At 47.0% G+C, this 16,546-nt stretch overlaps 1 pseudogene; it reads left to right on the top strand.

Annotated features, from left to right (window-relative positions):
- Positions 1-8,922: 8,922 nt before the first annotated feature.
- LOC123409123 lies at positions 8,923-10,426 on the top strand (annotated as a pseudogene).
- Positions 10,427-16,546: the final 6,120 nt, after the last annotated feature.

The following is a 16,546-nucleotide window of genomic DNA, read 5'->3' as shown; positions in this document are numbered from 1 at the left end:
GACGCGGTCGATTGGGGCGGCAAGCGTGAGGTAGATTGTGTTGAGGAGATCGTCGGGGAGGCTGGACCATCTCTCTGCGGCGGACGAGTCCCCATGGCCATGGGTGCCGCCGTCACGGGCGGTCGCGTTCCTGGACGCCATCTGGGGTTGTTCTGGCGGCCCCGGCAGATCCACACGAGTCCTTTTTTTTAAAGCTTGATCCAAACGAGCCTACAAACATGAATTGGTCCATGGGAAGAGATGGAGTTCTATGATGGGAGGGCCGGCACGATGGGTATCATGGTTGGGTCCTGATTTCTTGGCGGGATTTGCTACACCTATATAGGTAAAATTGTTAGACATACAAAGATTTACATAGGGTTACACGTTGAATATAATTCTTTCTTTCTAACTAACCATTTTCCCTGATTTTCAAGAAAGATGGGCCCCTCATTCCCCTTAATCTTCAATCAGAATCCACCTCTTTATAAAATCTACGTAACCTTACGTATATGTAGCATTGCTGCCTACGTAGATGTAGGACCGGTCCGCCCGGATAAACAAGGGCAATATAAGGCCCTGTTTGTTTCATAAGTCCTAGGACTTTTTTAAGTCCCAACTTATAAGTCATAAGTCCCTACCTGTTTGTTTACAGGGACTTATAAGTCCCGAGTCCCTACCTGTTTGTTTACGGGGACTTATAAGTCCATGTTGCACCTGCAGATGAACTAGCGATCAAGTCGAGTACTGTGGATGAACTAGCGAACCTGCAAATGAACTAGGGAGACGAGGCGGCGGCCGGGCGGCGTCGGGGCGGGAGGCGGCCGGGCGGCGTCGGGGCGGGAGGCGGCTGGGCGGGCGGCCGGCGGGGCGGCGGCGTCGGGGCGGGCGGGCGGCGGGGCGGCGGCGTCGGGGCGGGCGGGCGGCGGGGCGGCGGCGTCGGGGCGGGCGGGCGGCGAGGCGGCGGCGTCGGGGCGAGCGGGCGGCGGGGCGGCGTCTGGGCGGGCCGGCGGCCGGGCGGCGACGGGGCGGGCGGCGGGCGGCGGGCGGCGACGGGGCGGGCGGCGGGCGGCGGGCGGCGACGGGGCGGGCGGCGGGCGGCGGGCGGCGACGGGGCGGGCGGCGGGCGGCGGGCGGCGACGGGGCGGGCGGCCGGCGGCGGGCGGTGCGAGCGTCGTCCTGTCCCTGGAGCGATCCGGGCAGGCGGTGCGAGCGTTATGGACCAGAAAATAAGTCCCAATAAGCTCCTATTAGAGAGTCTTATTTCATAAGTCCCAATTAACCATAATAAGTCCCAATAAGTCCCTAGTGTTTGGTTTAGGTGGGATTTATAGGGACTTTTTTAAGTCTCAAAACCAATAAGTCCCTGGAAACAAACACCCTCTAAGTGTACCGCTGTAGATTCTCTTTTTTTTTTTTGCGATTATCCGCTGTAGTTTTTCCAGAGTGAAAGTAATATGCCCAGATGGAGAAACCCAATACGAGATTGTGGATGGATGATGACATTGGTATCCTTAACCTAATTTTAGTGCTAGTATTATTTTTAGATTTATTTTAAAATTTCAGACCATGGATGAATGGTTTGGGGGCATTGGTATCCTTAACCCGTCAGGATTAAGTTTTGGTGTTTATATTATTTGAATTTATTTTAGAATTTCAGACAATACGTTTTTAATGGAAGAAGGCGTTTCCGTTGATGACGAGACGCCTACGGTGACTTTCTAAATATTAAAATGATGTGTCGACTCAGTCTTTTAAAGATATTTATAGAGATAGAATATATATGTATACATTCATACGCATGTATATAAACATTTATGTTTGTCTTATGTTAAAAAAAGGTTAATGTGCCATTATTTGACAGCATGCGGCAAGTTGTGAACCAACATACGAAATCGCATGGCAAAGGCAATGTGGGGTGACTACATCGCAAGGAGCCTTCCTTCGGTCCGTCCTACCCCCGCGCTAGGGTTCCTCACGTTGTCGTCGGCTCCGAGCGCAGTCGCGGCCACGGTCGGAGCCCGTCGTCGCCGCTAGCCCCCTCCCTCCCCTTCCCCAACCTCCATGTGTCCCTCCCCCCCTTCCCCTCCCCCTCCCCACGTTGCCCCGAGCGATGGCCGGGGTGCCGCCGCTCGCCCAAGCCGTCAGCTTCCTTCCTCCCCGCCCCTCCCCGCTGTTGTCGGCGGGAGCCGCTGGGCAAGGCCCGGGCAGTGTCGGCAGCGGCGGGACTTCCCTTCCCCGCGCGTCCTGGCCTCCTGCTTGAGGGAGCGTCCGGATGGCGGTGCGCCTCGGCCGGCAGGCGGTCCGACGATCTTCGGGTGGCTTGTCCTGGGTGGAGTTGCCCCTTGGCTGCGTGGTAGTGGCTGCCGGTGTGCAGGTCCGGTGCGTCGGCCCCGGCCCACATCTTGCCCTTAAGCCTCATCTGGGTTTTTGGAGGGCCAGTTCGGTCCTCTAGCGGTGCTGCTTTCGGTCGGATGGAGATGTGCTCCTCCTCGGACGTGGATCGGCGGAGCCATGATGCGCGTGCTGCATCGTGGCAGCAGTGGCTTCACGGGCCCCTTCGGGGCCTCTTCGGACCCGCGGGCCCGCAAGACTGGTATGCATTTGCTACTCCGTCCGGTCGGCTACTACTTCGGTGGTGGTGGAGGTCGGTCCCTCCAGCGTGTCTATGGTACTGTTGCTCATGGTTTTCGACATGTGTGCGTCTCTTTCCTTCACGCCTCACGTATTTGCTTTGGGCAGACGGCGCGGGAAGCTTCTAGGTCGTGTTGGCGCGGGATGGTGGTCGGTATGGTGGGCTCCAGCGCGCCTGAGGTGAAGGTTGGGATCGGAAGAAATCCCTGTCGGCACGGCCGACACCGACACGATGGCGCCTGAGGGTGCCGCTGGACCTTCCTGGAGGGCGTCGGGGCTACCCTTTCCTTCTCCTTGCCAAGTATCGGGGGAAACCTTTGGCAATAGTGTCGTCATCGTCGCGTCCCTTCTTCGAGGTGATGATTGGAACCGGCGATTCGGAGTCTAGGAGCTTTATGGAAATCTTCGATGGGCGCAGGGTCGCGAGGCTTCTCCGTTTTTTGTTGACCCGTCATTCTCGGCATTTGTTCCTTCTGTATTTTCTCTTTAGTTTTTTTGGGCGTGAGTGTGTTGTTTTTGCCCCAGCACCTATCATCGGTTGTTCGGTGTCACTTACTTTGAAATACAAAGCCGAAAAAACCTTTTTTCGTCTATATTCAATTAAATTAAATGAATTATGATCAAGTGCCGCTTAACATTGCATTAGTACGCACATCTGCCCACATGCACATGCACACAAAAGTAGAGCGTCTCCGGCCGTTTGGCGTCATGGGTGTTTTTCAGGGAAATAGTGTCTCTTGGAGCGTCATCAGCGATATTTTTACGTGGGGGCACCGATTTCTAGCTGCGAACGGAACTTAGCCAATCTCAAATAAGTTTTGAACGCCCGAACTTGATGAAATTCAGTCAATTTGGACCAAATATAGGTGGTTTCATTGATATTTTGGCGAATTAAAAAAACATAGGTAAAAACCTACACAAACTATCCCTAGTTCATGCCGAGGAGGTTGTAGAAGATAGTGTAGTTGTCTCCATCGTTGTTGTCGGCGTCTTCGCCGCCGTCGCTCGGCGGCCCGTCCTTCGGGGTGTCCTAAAAGACGGTGTAGTCGTCTCCGTTGCCATTTTCGGCGTCTTCGCCGTCGTCGCTCAGCGGCACGTCCTTCGGGGTGTCCTTGCTCCAGCCCTGCCCTGGATCACTGTTGTGGATGGGCTTGCTCAGTGCGGTGACCTCCTCATCGCTGTTGGAGAGGACGATGATGTCGCCCTCGTCGTGACCGCGGCGCCACTCGAAGATTTCTTCCTAAGCACGGCGCGGACACTTCATCTCCTCTTTAACGTAGTTGGTGCACGACCAGGCGAGGCTGCTCTCGAGGTCGGGGGTCATGTCCTCGTGCTCCTGCTTCACCATGGTCGTCGGCTCCTTATTCGCCTTGGCTAGGCAAATATGGCCGCGGGAAGGGGAAGGGGCGTGGTGGCCCTCGTCTATGATGAGATTGCCGCCGCGGCTCCACCAGCGGACCGACGTCTCCTGTGGATCGGGCTTGACGGAGGCGAGTGGCGTCGCCGTCCCGGAGGAGCGGGGGACAGAGGATGACAAGGATGATGGGTCCATGCGCCTGAGCAACCACGTGCTCCCACTGCGACGAGAGAAGGACGACATCGGGTACTCCAACATCGGCTCGTTACTGTGATAGCCCGACACCGATGCTTCAAAAGATTCCCCTTTTAATTCGTTGTTGCAGTGTGTTTTATTTTGTTTGTTGCATTCATCACGCATCATGCATCATCTCCATCATCTTTGGTGTGATTGCTTCCCTTGTTGTGTTCATTTTTTCCCTCTTCTCCTAGCCACTCCTTGATCCTTTCCTTTTCCCATTCTCAACTTATTTCAATCCTTTGGAATCTTGTGTGGCATACCAACTTCGATCGTTATCTCATTCGCAATGCCGTTGACATTCTTCCCATGATATCCCTTGCACCTTCTTATTTTCCTTTGCTTTCATTTATTTGAGCTACAGAGGTAAATGCTCAAATAAATGTTTCCGTTGAGCCCATAAATAATATCTATTGTATAGGGTCACCATCGATAATCTCAGTCCATTTGGTGTTGGTTTGGTTATGGTTTAAATTTAGGCAAGCTTGAAATAAAATTTAAAACTTGTCCGAATTTATATTATGTAAAATGCCGAAACCAATTTTATTAAATCCTCCATATCTCTGGGATAATATCTATCTTGTTGGAATTTCAACTACATCCATTGTTTTATTTCTTTGCAAGTTGCTGTAAAAGAAATATAAAAAAACAAGAAAGAGAGAGGGGGAGAGAAGCCCAGCGTGCAGCCACCGCGGCCCAAGGCCCAACCGGGCTCCCTCCAACCCTAGCGACAGGGAGAGCTCTGCTCGATCCCATCTCCCTCCTCCCACGCTCGGGCACCGAGCGCCGCTTCCTCCCCCGTCTCGTTCTCCCTCCTCCCGATCCCCTCCTCGGGAACCCCAAGTCCCGATTCTCGATTCCCGTCTCCCTCTCCACCTCGCTAGCCACCAGGGAGGAGCTCCCCTGCCGAGCCGTCCGTCGTTCCGCGGCCCCACGCCGGATGCTCGACCTCGCCGCGTGTTGCTGCGTCGCCCTGCTGCAAGGAGCCCGCCGGCCGTTCTCCTCGATTCGTCGCCGCCTCCCTGTCGAAGACGGCCCGCGAGTCGCGCGCCCCGCCGCCAGTGCAGTGCACATCGCGCCCAGGCTCCGTGCTGGGCCTGAGGTAGCCCCTGCCGAAGCTCTCCAGCGCGACCCCCTCCTCATGTCATCCCCGAGGCCTCGTCCTCCCCATTGGCGTCGTGGCGCCGCAACCACTAGCTCCTCCAGCCGCGCCGCCCTAGCCCCTGCCGGAGCCGCCGCGCCGCCCTGTCGCGCCATGGGGTTCCTCCGTTGCTGCTGATGCTGCTTACTGCTTGCTGTTGTTGCTTGCCGCTTGTTGTTGCTCACCGTCGCCGCTTGCTGCTTGCTGTTGTTGCTCGCTGCTGTTGCTGTGCCTACTTGCTGCTGTTGCCTGCTAGCTGCTTGCTGTTGCTTGCTGGATGTTAGCCGTTGTTGTCTCATGCCCGCCGCCATGACCCGCCAGTAGGACCTCGAGCTCGTCGCCTCCGTTGTTTTGGTGGCCCTGCCCAAGCTCCACCACGGCTCCCCACGTCAAGTTCTCTACGTGAGACCAGTACCCCTCGGTTACGTCGAGATCAAATACATGGATGGAAGCCTTGCTAGACCCGGACCTCTACGACCGTCTTCAAGTTAGCGGGAACCACTACTTCCACCACGACTCGAATGGACATCAGACTCATCAAGTTCTTTGCCGAACAGTGTACGACTACCGACGCCGAAGACCCGTGTACAACTACTTCCACGACGTCCATGACGACCCATGTTCTCCACACCACATCAACTCGAACCGCTCCGAACGCACGCTTCAAAGGTATAACGTTGGAACGATGTCGTGGACCGATGCTTGTGATGTATGAATGAGCCGTATGCTTGCACCATATATGTTGCCTGTTGCACGTTGTCCCTCTTTTGCTTTGCCCCCGACACATGGGAACCCGATAAACGGGATCACCCCATATTTATTTGGCTTGACACGCACACGCTTCCAATTCGTTGACACCGATATCTCGTTGAGTTATCGGGATAGGAACGTTGCCGTGGCTTTGTTTCCGTTTTGCCGCCTTGGTTCCCTTTCGTTCGCCATGGCAGCACATGCTTCTTTTCCTTCTTACCAGTGTTGTTATGAACTCTCATGCATGGCACATTATGGCATACTTTCTTGTGTTGCATATTTCTTGTAACGTAGCGACGTTCAAAGTCCCGTGTGTTAAGCGACTAGGAAGTCATGTAGAATCACCTGCTTCACCTATTGCCATGTGAAACGACATTTAATATTGCGTGTAAATAATCGGGAGTGAACTAAATAATTAAGCGTGGAGTTTCGTCGATATGCAACTCGTTGCATATCGAGCTTCATTTAATGTGTAGTGTTTGCGTGAGGTGAATTGCCATGCCATCCCTTGCATTATTGAACTGATCATGCATCATATTAGGTTGTGCTTCATATCATGCATTACCGTGGTGAATATCTGTGTTGATGTTTGTTTCCGGTTTCCTCCGTCTCGATAGAGTTCCGCAAGCGTGTCAGAATATGAGGACCCGTTCGACTACGTTGGTTCGCCGACTTCACGGAGTTGTTCTGCTTCCAAGCGGGATCTCAGGCAAGATGACCATTTCTCCAGATACCATTACTATCATTGCCATGCTAGTTATTTCGATGTTGTCGATTATGTCTCGTCGCCTACCACCTGTTAAATATCATCCTCTCAACAATGCCATGAAAACCTTCAACCTGTTCAACCTAGCAAACCACTGATTGGCTATGTTACGGCTTGCTTAACCATGTTGTTAGTGTTGCTAGTTGCAGGTGCAGTTGCTTCCATGGGATAACATGGGTTTCTTGTTATATCACCCTGTTAAATGCTATTTAATTTAATGGACCTATATACTTGGTAAAAGGTGGAAGGCTTGGCCATTCTAGCCTGGTGTTTTGTTCCACCTTTGCCCCCTTAGTTTCGGCTACCGGTGTTATGTTTCATATTTGAGCGCTCCTAACACGATCGGGGTTGTTATGGGGACCCCCTTGATAATTCGTTTTAGATTAAAGCTGGTCTGGCAAGGCCCAACATTGGTACTACATTCGCCCAACATAATAATTCTGTTAATACTGAATGCATAGGGAGTTAGCGCTATCCGAGGAGTAATTCTACATAATACAGGGAGGGCCAGTGTTGATGGTGCTGGTCCAAAACAGAGCACTGTGCGGGGCCAACCCGGGGCAACTAGGGAGATGTCTATCAGGCCACCGCACGCTTCGCTTATCCGTTGTGTCCTGAGAACGAGATACGCGGCTCCTATCGGTATCGTCGACACGTCGGGTGGCCATGCTGGATTAGTTTTACCTTTGACGAGATATCTTGTGCATCGGGATTCCGGTGATGCATTGGGTAATCTCAGAGTTGAGGTTTTCCACTAAGGAATCCGACGAGATCGCGAGTGTCGTGATCGAGGATTTCTATGCGGCTTGTGGTAATTTGTGATAGACTAGTTGGAGCACCCCTGCAGGGTTAAATCTTTCGAAAAGTCGTGCGCGCGGTTATGTGGCAACGTGGATACTTTGTTTAACACTGGTTTTAGATAACTTGAAGTTAATTTAATAAAACTTGCCAACCGTGTGCGTAACCGTGACTGTCTCTTTCGTGAGTTCCTTCTCCGATCGAGGACACAGTGGGGTTATGTCTGACGTAGGTAGGTGTTCAGGAGCATTCATTTGATCATCAGTAGTCCACGTCCGCTATGCGTAGATCTTCCCCCTGTTACTCTTGTACTCGTAAGTTTAGCCACCAAATATATGCTTAGCCGCTGCTGCAACCTCACCACTTAACCATACCTCACCCATTAAGCTTTGCTAGTCTTGATACCTTTGGAAATGAGATTGCTGAGTCCCTGTGGCTCCCAGATTACTACAACACCAGTTGCAGATACAGGTAAAGGTTACTTGACGCGAGCGCGTTGATTGTTCATTTGGAGTTGCTTCTTCTTCTTCTTCATCGATCTAGGATGGGTTCGAGGCCGGTAGCCTGGGATAGCAAGGATGGACGTCGTTCTTCTTTTCTCGTTTGTTTTCGTCCGTAGTCGGACCCTGCTCTTATTCATGATGATTATGTATTGTACTGATGTGACTCTGATGTAGCTTGTGGCGAGTGTAAGCCAATTCTATATATATCTCTTCTTTTCAGTACATGTACTTGTAACGATATTCATTCTTGCGACACGACGAGATGCGCTTCTATCCCTGACAAGGCCCTCGTGCCAAATTGAGGATAGGGTCGCATCTTGGGCGTGACAGTTACCCCCCTCGATGTGCATGAGGAGGGCAGAGAGAGTTCACCCGGGGATGGACCACCATTAACGGCCGCTATCGGAGTTGTGGCGCCCCCTCGCACCCGGGCAGCATTGGTCGACGCGAGCTGCTCGGCATGGCAGCACTGGAAGTACGCTGTCCAGAGCGCGTGCTTGTCGGCCGCATAGCGCGGCTGCTCACGCGCGGGCTCCGATAAGGAGGCCCGGATCTTCGCGATCTCGGTGGGGCTTTCCACGTCAGAGGACGGCGGTGGCACGAGGACGCTGGCGGCACTCAGCCGCAATGCGTTGGGTATGCGCATGTCGGGCGGCGTAGGGTAGTAGGCCTCCTGCAGCAGGCGCGCCTCCCACTCGTGGAGCCAGCGGTGGCCAAAGCCATTGGCCGCCGCCTCGTCGCTCGGAACCTCTCCGCCATGGCCTCAGGATTTTGGGCGAGTTTTTGGGCGTGGGCGTCAGTGCTGGAGGCGGGAGAGATGGCGAGTGTGCGGTGAGCGACGGCGAAGGTTACCTTTTATAGCGATGAAAGGGCGGAAGCATCGTAGACACGTGGCGGAAAAGGGCGGGACGCGTGGCGGCTCGCCATCAGTGCGCCACTAGTCATTCGTCAATGGAAACTGACGCATTCACATTGTCCAGATGTGGACATTGTCGAGACCGATTTAGAGGATGTGCATATTTGGATGACCATATAGACAAGCCGTTGGACGTCTATTTTAGGATCATGTCGTGAAAAATAAATATAAATGTTTATATAGACAAGCTATTGTAGATGCTGTGGAGCACTTCTCGAAGCCATAGATTTATTCAGTTTTGGAGTCCCACCATCAGGAGGCCGCTTCACAAGGGGCCGCTCTCTAGATTTTTCAGTCGGATCAAGAGTTTCATCAGGCAATAAACCATTGGCAGTTTCAGATGATTTTGGCAGTGGTTCCAGGTTTGGACTCCAACCATCGTCACGTGTTACTACAAGAGACTAATTAGATTTTTCAGTCGGATCAAGAGTTCGATCAGGCAACAAACCATTGACAGTTTCAGACGATTTTGGCAGTTGTTCCAGTTTTGGAGTAACACCATCGTCACGTGTGTTTACAAGGAGCTCTATAGGTTTTTCAATGGGATCAAGAGTTTGATCAGGTAACAAACAAGAGTCTTACTTCGGTACACTCCCTCTTCACAAACCGCGTAAGAACATCTCTAGCACACCCGTAAACTAGTTAAACTCGTAAAAAAACGAGGTGTTTACGGTTTCGATCGGAAAAACGGTACGGAACAGACCTGTACAACTTGTTCAACTCGTAAATTTTTGAAGAGGCACGGTAAATCCATCCGCGAAAATTTTATATGTGCAGTTTTGGAGACGGTATACAATTTAACCCGTAAACTGGTCAAACCTTATCGGAGCAAACGCACCGCCGCGAAACTGACCGGAATCTACCTGCAACTCACCGAAATCCGTCGTCGCATGTCGGAAGAAGGTGCCGCACGCCGGAATTTGTCGCCGCCGGTTCGAATTACGACCAGCTCGACCTCCACCGCCGAGACGAGGCCGTCCACGGGAAGGATGGAGCAGGCTACCGGCATCCTAAATTAGGGCGGGGCGGCACCGGAGAAGAGCAGGGCAGGATGAGGGAGCTTGCGCGGCCACGACGGGAAACGTACGCGCGGCGGCGGGCAATGTCGACCTCAATCGGGGATGGGAAGTGCCGAGCTCAATCGGGGAAGGACGGCGGAGGGCTCCTCCACTGCATGCATAGCCAGGAACATGCGGCGCCAGGACGAGGCGGGGGCAAGGCAGGCGGCACCAGGGCAAGGCACACCGTGGCCGGAGACGGATCGCCTGAACGAGAGGAAAAAATAAAAATAATAAGTTATAGTGAAATACAGTTCCATTTACGGCTTCTGTTCTGTCCAAGGTAATTTCGCACCGTAAAAACAGTTTACAGGGCTCCTTGTACATGATTTTAAGGGTTAATTTTTATGGGGTCTGTTAGAGATGCTCTAAGGATAATATGAACATTTCATCAACGTATACACATCTATATATGTGACATGTATGAGGCACTATATATATTTTTTATTAAATTTAAAATAAAATAACGCAAGTTACGTGAATTGAACTCAAAACATCTATATAAGTGACACGTATGAGGTCTGTTAGAGATGCTCTAAGGATAAAATGAACATTTCATCAACGTATACACATCTGTATATGTGACATGTATGAGGCACTATATATATTTTTATTAAATTTAAAATAAAATAACGCAAGTTACGTGAATTGAACTCAAGACATCTACATAAGTGACACGTATGAGGTATCGTATACTTTATTAAAGTATAAAAAGTAACGCAAGTAACATGAATTGAACTCAAGACCTCTTGATCTAAGAGAAACCACACTAACCAACTAGTTTTCTTCTACTTCCATTCGCGGGTGAGCTGGCTTATTGTCGGACTGGTCCTTTTATCACTATTACCTTTTTGTTTTTCCTATTTTATTTTTTTATTTTCTATTTTACAATATATTCATACATTCTTTAATTTTGTTCAAAATTTCATAAAATATTCGCTTTTCCCATAAAGTAAAAATATCTGTAAATGTTTAAAAATTGTACAGACATCTCAAAAATTGTTCGTTTAAATAGAGAAATGTTGACATCAATATAATTAAATTTCTGGGCATCTATTAAATATAAAAATTGTCAATTATTGTTTGTTTAAATAGAAACATGCTAACATAAACTATTGATTAAAATTTTCAAACTCTATTATGTATAAAAATGAAAACAAAAATGTATCAATCAGTGACAGGTTTATTGTTTATTTTTTATTTCTTTTTCATTCTTGTTGTTTTTCGTCTTTTTCCCTCAAAAATTGCTCACAATAATATAATGCCCGCAATTTTTTTCATCACACTAGAATAACCATATCAAGCATCCATGATAAACAGGGCGACGACATCGCCTCCATCGGGTGCCTACTAGGCCGGCCCAAGCATTCGCCAATATAAAAAAAGTTCATCAATTTCTAAAAAGAATGTTTATGAATTTAGAGAAGATAACGGTCTTTTATAAAACGTTTTTGTAAAGTTGAAAAGAGTTCCTGGTTATGAAAAGTTCTTGAACTTGAAAAAAAAGTTTGCGAATTTATGAAACTGCTCACGAATTTAAATGGAAGAACTTGCGGATAGGGCGTATGGGTTGGGCGAAAGCTTCAGCGTTAGAGTACCTTTTCTCTACATCGTTCAAATGAACCCCTTGTATCACCATTCCAAGGCACCATGCCAACTTTTGGTGATTTTGACAATTCTATTTCCAGTAATGCTCGTGCTTTCAAAAGTTATTTGGAATTTAGAAAATAATATTGTATGCAGATGTTTTGTACACAAATATAAAAAAATTCATGGAAATTAAAATGTATTGGTTTCAATTTTCTGTTCATATTTTCTCTTTTTACTTTAGACTTAAAATTACATAGTGTTTTCCAAAAAATACTTGTGTTCAAAAATTTCTTCGCTTCGTATTATGATATTTTGAAAGACACCAACAGTTTTTGACATGTCTGCATTTTTTTAAAATGTGAATATTTATACTTCATGAACAAAAATTTAAAAAGCAAACGTTTTGGAAAGAATTGAACAAAATATTATAAGCTTGAGCATTTTATGAAAGAGAAAAAAAGAAAAAAAAGAGAGAAAGAAATAGTGATAAAAGGATTGATTCAATAATGGGCCGCCCAGCCACGAATAGAACTACTAGAAAAGAAAAAAAGATGTAAATATGCACAAACATTAGGATGTCGTAGTTCGTTAGAGATGTCCTCGTTACAGCATCTCCAGCCGTTCGCCCCCCCCAAGGGCTTGAAATAATGCCGCTTGGGGGGCGAACCAACGGTAAATTCGGCGCGAGGGGGGGCTCGGATTCCAAGCCAACCATCCAAGGACGCCCCCAGCGATGCTTTCGGTCCAATTTCAATGCAAATTCGGTTCGATTTTGGCACAAATTCAAGAAAAAACTAATTTTTTATGACAAAGTTCATCACAGAAATTAATACGAATTAAATAGTTCAACGAAGCAAGATCATAACTTGAACATAAATTGAAACAAATCGAACTAACCATATCGTCCTACAGTTCTTGATGCACATGTGGGTCTCGGATCTCGTGGCACATATTGAGGAAGGCAGCCCATGTTGTCGGTACTTGGTGATCAACAACTACAAGAGGACCGTGCCTAAAATATGGTTCAATGTCAAACAGTGACTCTTCCTGCTCGCTCTCAATGATCATGTTGTGCAAGAGGACACAACAATTCGTCATCTCCCACATGTGAGATTTCGACCAGATCAGAGCGGGGTACCACACAACAGCAAATCGAGATTGGAGCACACCAAATGCTCGCTCTACATCCTTCTTGCAAGCCTCCAGACACTTAGCAAAGTGCGACTTCTTGCCTCCTGACACAAGGTTTGAAATAGTCTTCACAAATGTAGACCATCTCGGATAGATACTGCTACCTCTTGAGCTTGCGTTGGTTTTCCCTTGAAGAGGAAATGATGATGCAGTAAAGTAGATAAGTATTTCCCTAAGTTTGTTGGGAACCAAGGTATCAATCTAGTAGGAGGAACAAGCAAGGCTCCAATATTAGCACCTACACAAACAATCAAACACTTGCAACCAACGCAACAAAGGGGTTGTCAATTCCTTCACGGTTATTTGCAAGGATGAGACCTGATAGAGATACATATAAAAGACTGAAAGAACTAAAAGAAAAACGGAAGTAAATAAATAGCAGCAATATGTTTTTGGTATTTTTGGTTTATAGATCTGAAAATATAATATGGAAAATAGACCAGGGAGCCATAGGTTTCACTAGAGGCTTCTCTCATGAAGGAAAATAATACGATGTGTGAACAAATTACTGTCGAGTAATTGATAAAAAAGCGAATAATTATGAATATATCTAAGGCAATGATTATGCATATAGGCATCACGTCTGTGTCAAGTAGACCGAAACGATTCTGCATCTACTACTATTACTCCACACATCGACGGACTCCTTCCTGCATCTAGAGTATTAAGTTCATGAAGAACAGAGTAACACATTAAGTAAGATGACATGATGTAGAGGGATAAACTCAAGCAATATGATGAAAATCCCATTTTTTAATCCTCGATGGCAACAATGCAATACGTGCCTGATACGTCCATTTTGCATCATGCTTTCATGTTGATATTTATCGCTTTATGGGCTGTTATTACACTTCAGTGTACAATACTTATGCCTTTTCTCTTTTATTTTGCAAGGTTTACATGAAGAGGGAGAATGCCGGCAGCTGGAATTCTGGCCTAAAAAAGGAGCAAGTTTCAGATACCTATTCTGCGCAACTCCAAAAGCCGTGAAAATCAACGAGGAATTATTTTGGAATTTATAAAAAATACTGGGCCGAAGAAGTACCATAGGGGAGCCACCAGGAGGCCACAAGCCTGCTAGGCGCGGCCTACCCCCTGGCCGCGCCTAGGGGGCTTGTGGGCTCCCTGTTGGCCCTTTGTGTCCCCTCTTTTGCTATAAGGAGGGTTTCGTTCTAGAAAAAGTGAAGAGGAGGCTTTCAGGAGGAATCGCCGCAGCCACGAGGCAGAACTTGAGCAGAACCAATCTAGAGCTCCGGCAGGGTCGTCCTGCTCGGGAAACTTCCCTCCCGGAGGGGCAGGGGCGGAGCTGGAGCAAATATTACCCGATGCACCACTTTAACAAGGTTTAAAAAATTAATCAACAAATGTATTAAATAAAGGTGTATTTCATAACTTCTAGCACACATTATTGGTTATAACATAACACGGTTTCTAAAACCAAAATATAGCCAAGTACGTACTTGTGTCACAAAAGAGGCTGACCATAATGCTTATTATAATAATAAAACAAGGATCAAAATTACTTGAAAAAGATCGAGTTGCAGTTACAAATTCCGAAATACATCATCGGACAACAAGTTCAATAACCTACAAGACACAAATAGAATTGAACTTACTAGTAGAATATAATAAAATGCGCAAATAAAAGTACTTAAATGGCTAAAATTTGAAAGTTACCTTTAGTATGTTCTGTTCCTCCGAGCCATGAAATACTCAACCACTTGAGCATTGGTGACCTTTTTCATTTCTTCTTTCTCCACATAACAAATAACATCATCACTCAAACTATCATCATTAAGACGATTACGCAAGCAAGTTTTGACAAGTTTCATAGCTGAAAAGCATCTCTCAACTGTAGCAGTGGCAATAGGCAAGACAATTACTAGTTTCAACAAGCGATAAAACAATGGATACATAATGTGCCTCCTGGTCTGCACCATTTTTTTTGAAAGCTCGGTGATTGTTGCTATGTTGGAAAAACTATCATCTGTGCGTACATCAGCAATATAGAGGCGTAGATCCTTATCAAGATCCCTTAGTTCCCCAGAATCAAAATCTTGAGGGTATAGTTTAGCCAAACTCATAAGATTCTCCAAACTGAAATCATGAAATGAATCTCTTGGACTCAAAGTCGCCGACCCAACAAGTAAATTAGTGGATGTCTCACTAAACCTATTGTCAAGCTCTTGAACTAGCCAATCAAAAGCATCATTGAAACAATCAACTTGATAGTGATGTATGTTTGTAATTTCAGTTACCTTCCTTCTCTTTTTAGGATTAACATATGCTTCTTCCACGTCCAACTCTACAATATCATGTTTCTCACAAAACACATGAACTTCAGCTAGCATAGATTCCCATCCATTTTCTCGAAGGTCATTCAGAACAACTCTAGTTGACCTCACACATTTCATGGCATTTACTATGTCTTGATCCTTCCGTTGCAATGCCAATGATAATGTGTTTGTAGTTGTGAGGATTGTCAACATGAGATGCAAATAGAATACAAAGTCAAAAGATTGAAAATACACTAGAAGACCAAGAACTTGGTCTCTATTTGTTCTATCAGTGTCTTCTTCTTCAACAAATTCTAGAACTTTAACAACTGACCTGAACATGTCAATCAAACTCTTGAGTGTTTTAGCATGGGAACTTCAACGAGTGTCTCCGGGTCTTTGAAGGCATTGCTCTTGATTTAATCATGTTCCTGTTGTAAGTTGTCCACACCCTAAAGCCTTTCTCATTTCTTTAAGATTAATATCTCTAATCATGTCCCTTCGCTTGGAAGATCCACCCACAACATTTAGCAAGGTAGAAATCATGCTGAAGAAATTACTAACTCCTTTATGCTTTCTTACCACACCACAACAACTAATTGAAGCTGGTGAGCAAAGCAATGAACATAATAAGCTGTGCTACTTTCTCTCATGATCAATGGTTTGAGGCCATTAAACTCACCTCTCATATTGCTAGCACCATCATACCCTTGTCCTCTAACTTGATTGTAACTCAATTTATATTTTGCAAAAAGAGAATCAATTGAACTCTTGAGGTATGAAGAAGTTGTTTCTTTCACATGGACAAGACCAACAAAACTTTCTTTAGAATCTCCAAAACTATCAACATACCTCAAGGCCACAGCCATTTGTTCTTTGCCAGAGATATCTCTAGACTCGTCAACAAGCAAACAAAACACATTATTGCGGACTTCTTTGAGAATAGATTGCACTATCACATGCGCAAAACCTTCAGCGATATCTTTCTGGACTTGAGGAGCACACATAAGAGAATTCTTTGCAGCATATTTTCCCACAACCTTGCGTACAACTAGATCATGCTCAGCTAAGAAGTCACGAACTTCCAAGAAGTTTCCTCTGTTGTGCGAGTCCTTTGACTCATCATGTCCCCGGAAAGGCAATCCTTGTTTCAGCAATAGTCTAGCTGTGTCAATAGCAGCATTCAATCGAGCAAAATATGCCACCTTCAAAGCTTCACTTTGAACCTGAATAGCAACATCAATGTGTTGATCTTTTTTCTTAAAATCGAGTAACTTTTTCATTGCTTGATTATGGACACTTCCCACCTCACCAACATGTTCTTTTAACCTTGATTTCATGTTCCAAATC

This window comes from Hordeum vulgare, chromosome 7H (assembly GCF_904849725.1).
Source record: "Hordeum vulgare subsp. vulgare chromosome 7H, MorexV3_pseudomolecules_assembly, whole genome shotgun sequence".
Taxonomy (NCBI): Eukaryota; Viridiplantae; Streptophyta; class Magnoliopsida; order Poales; family Poaceae; genus Hordeum; species Hordeum vulgare.
Note: the sequence above shows the minus strand (reverse complement) of the source record. Positions and strands in the feature narration are given on the sequence as shown.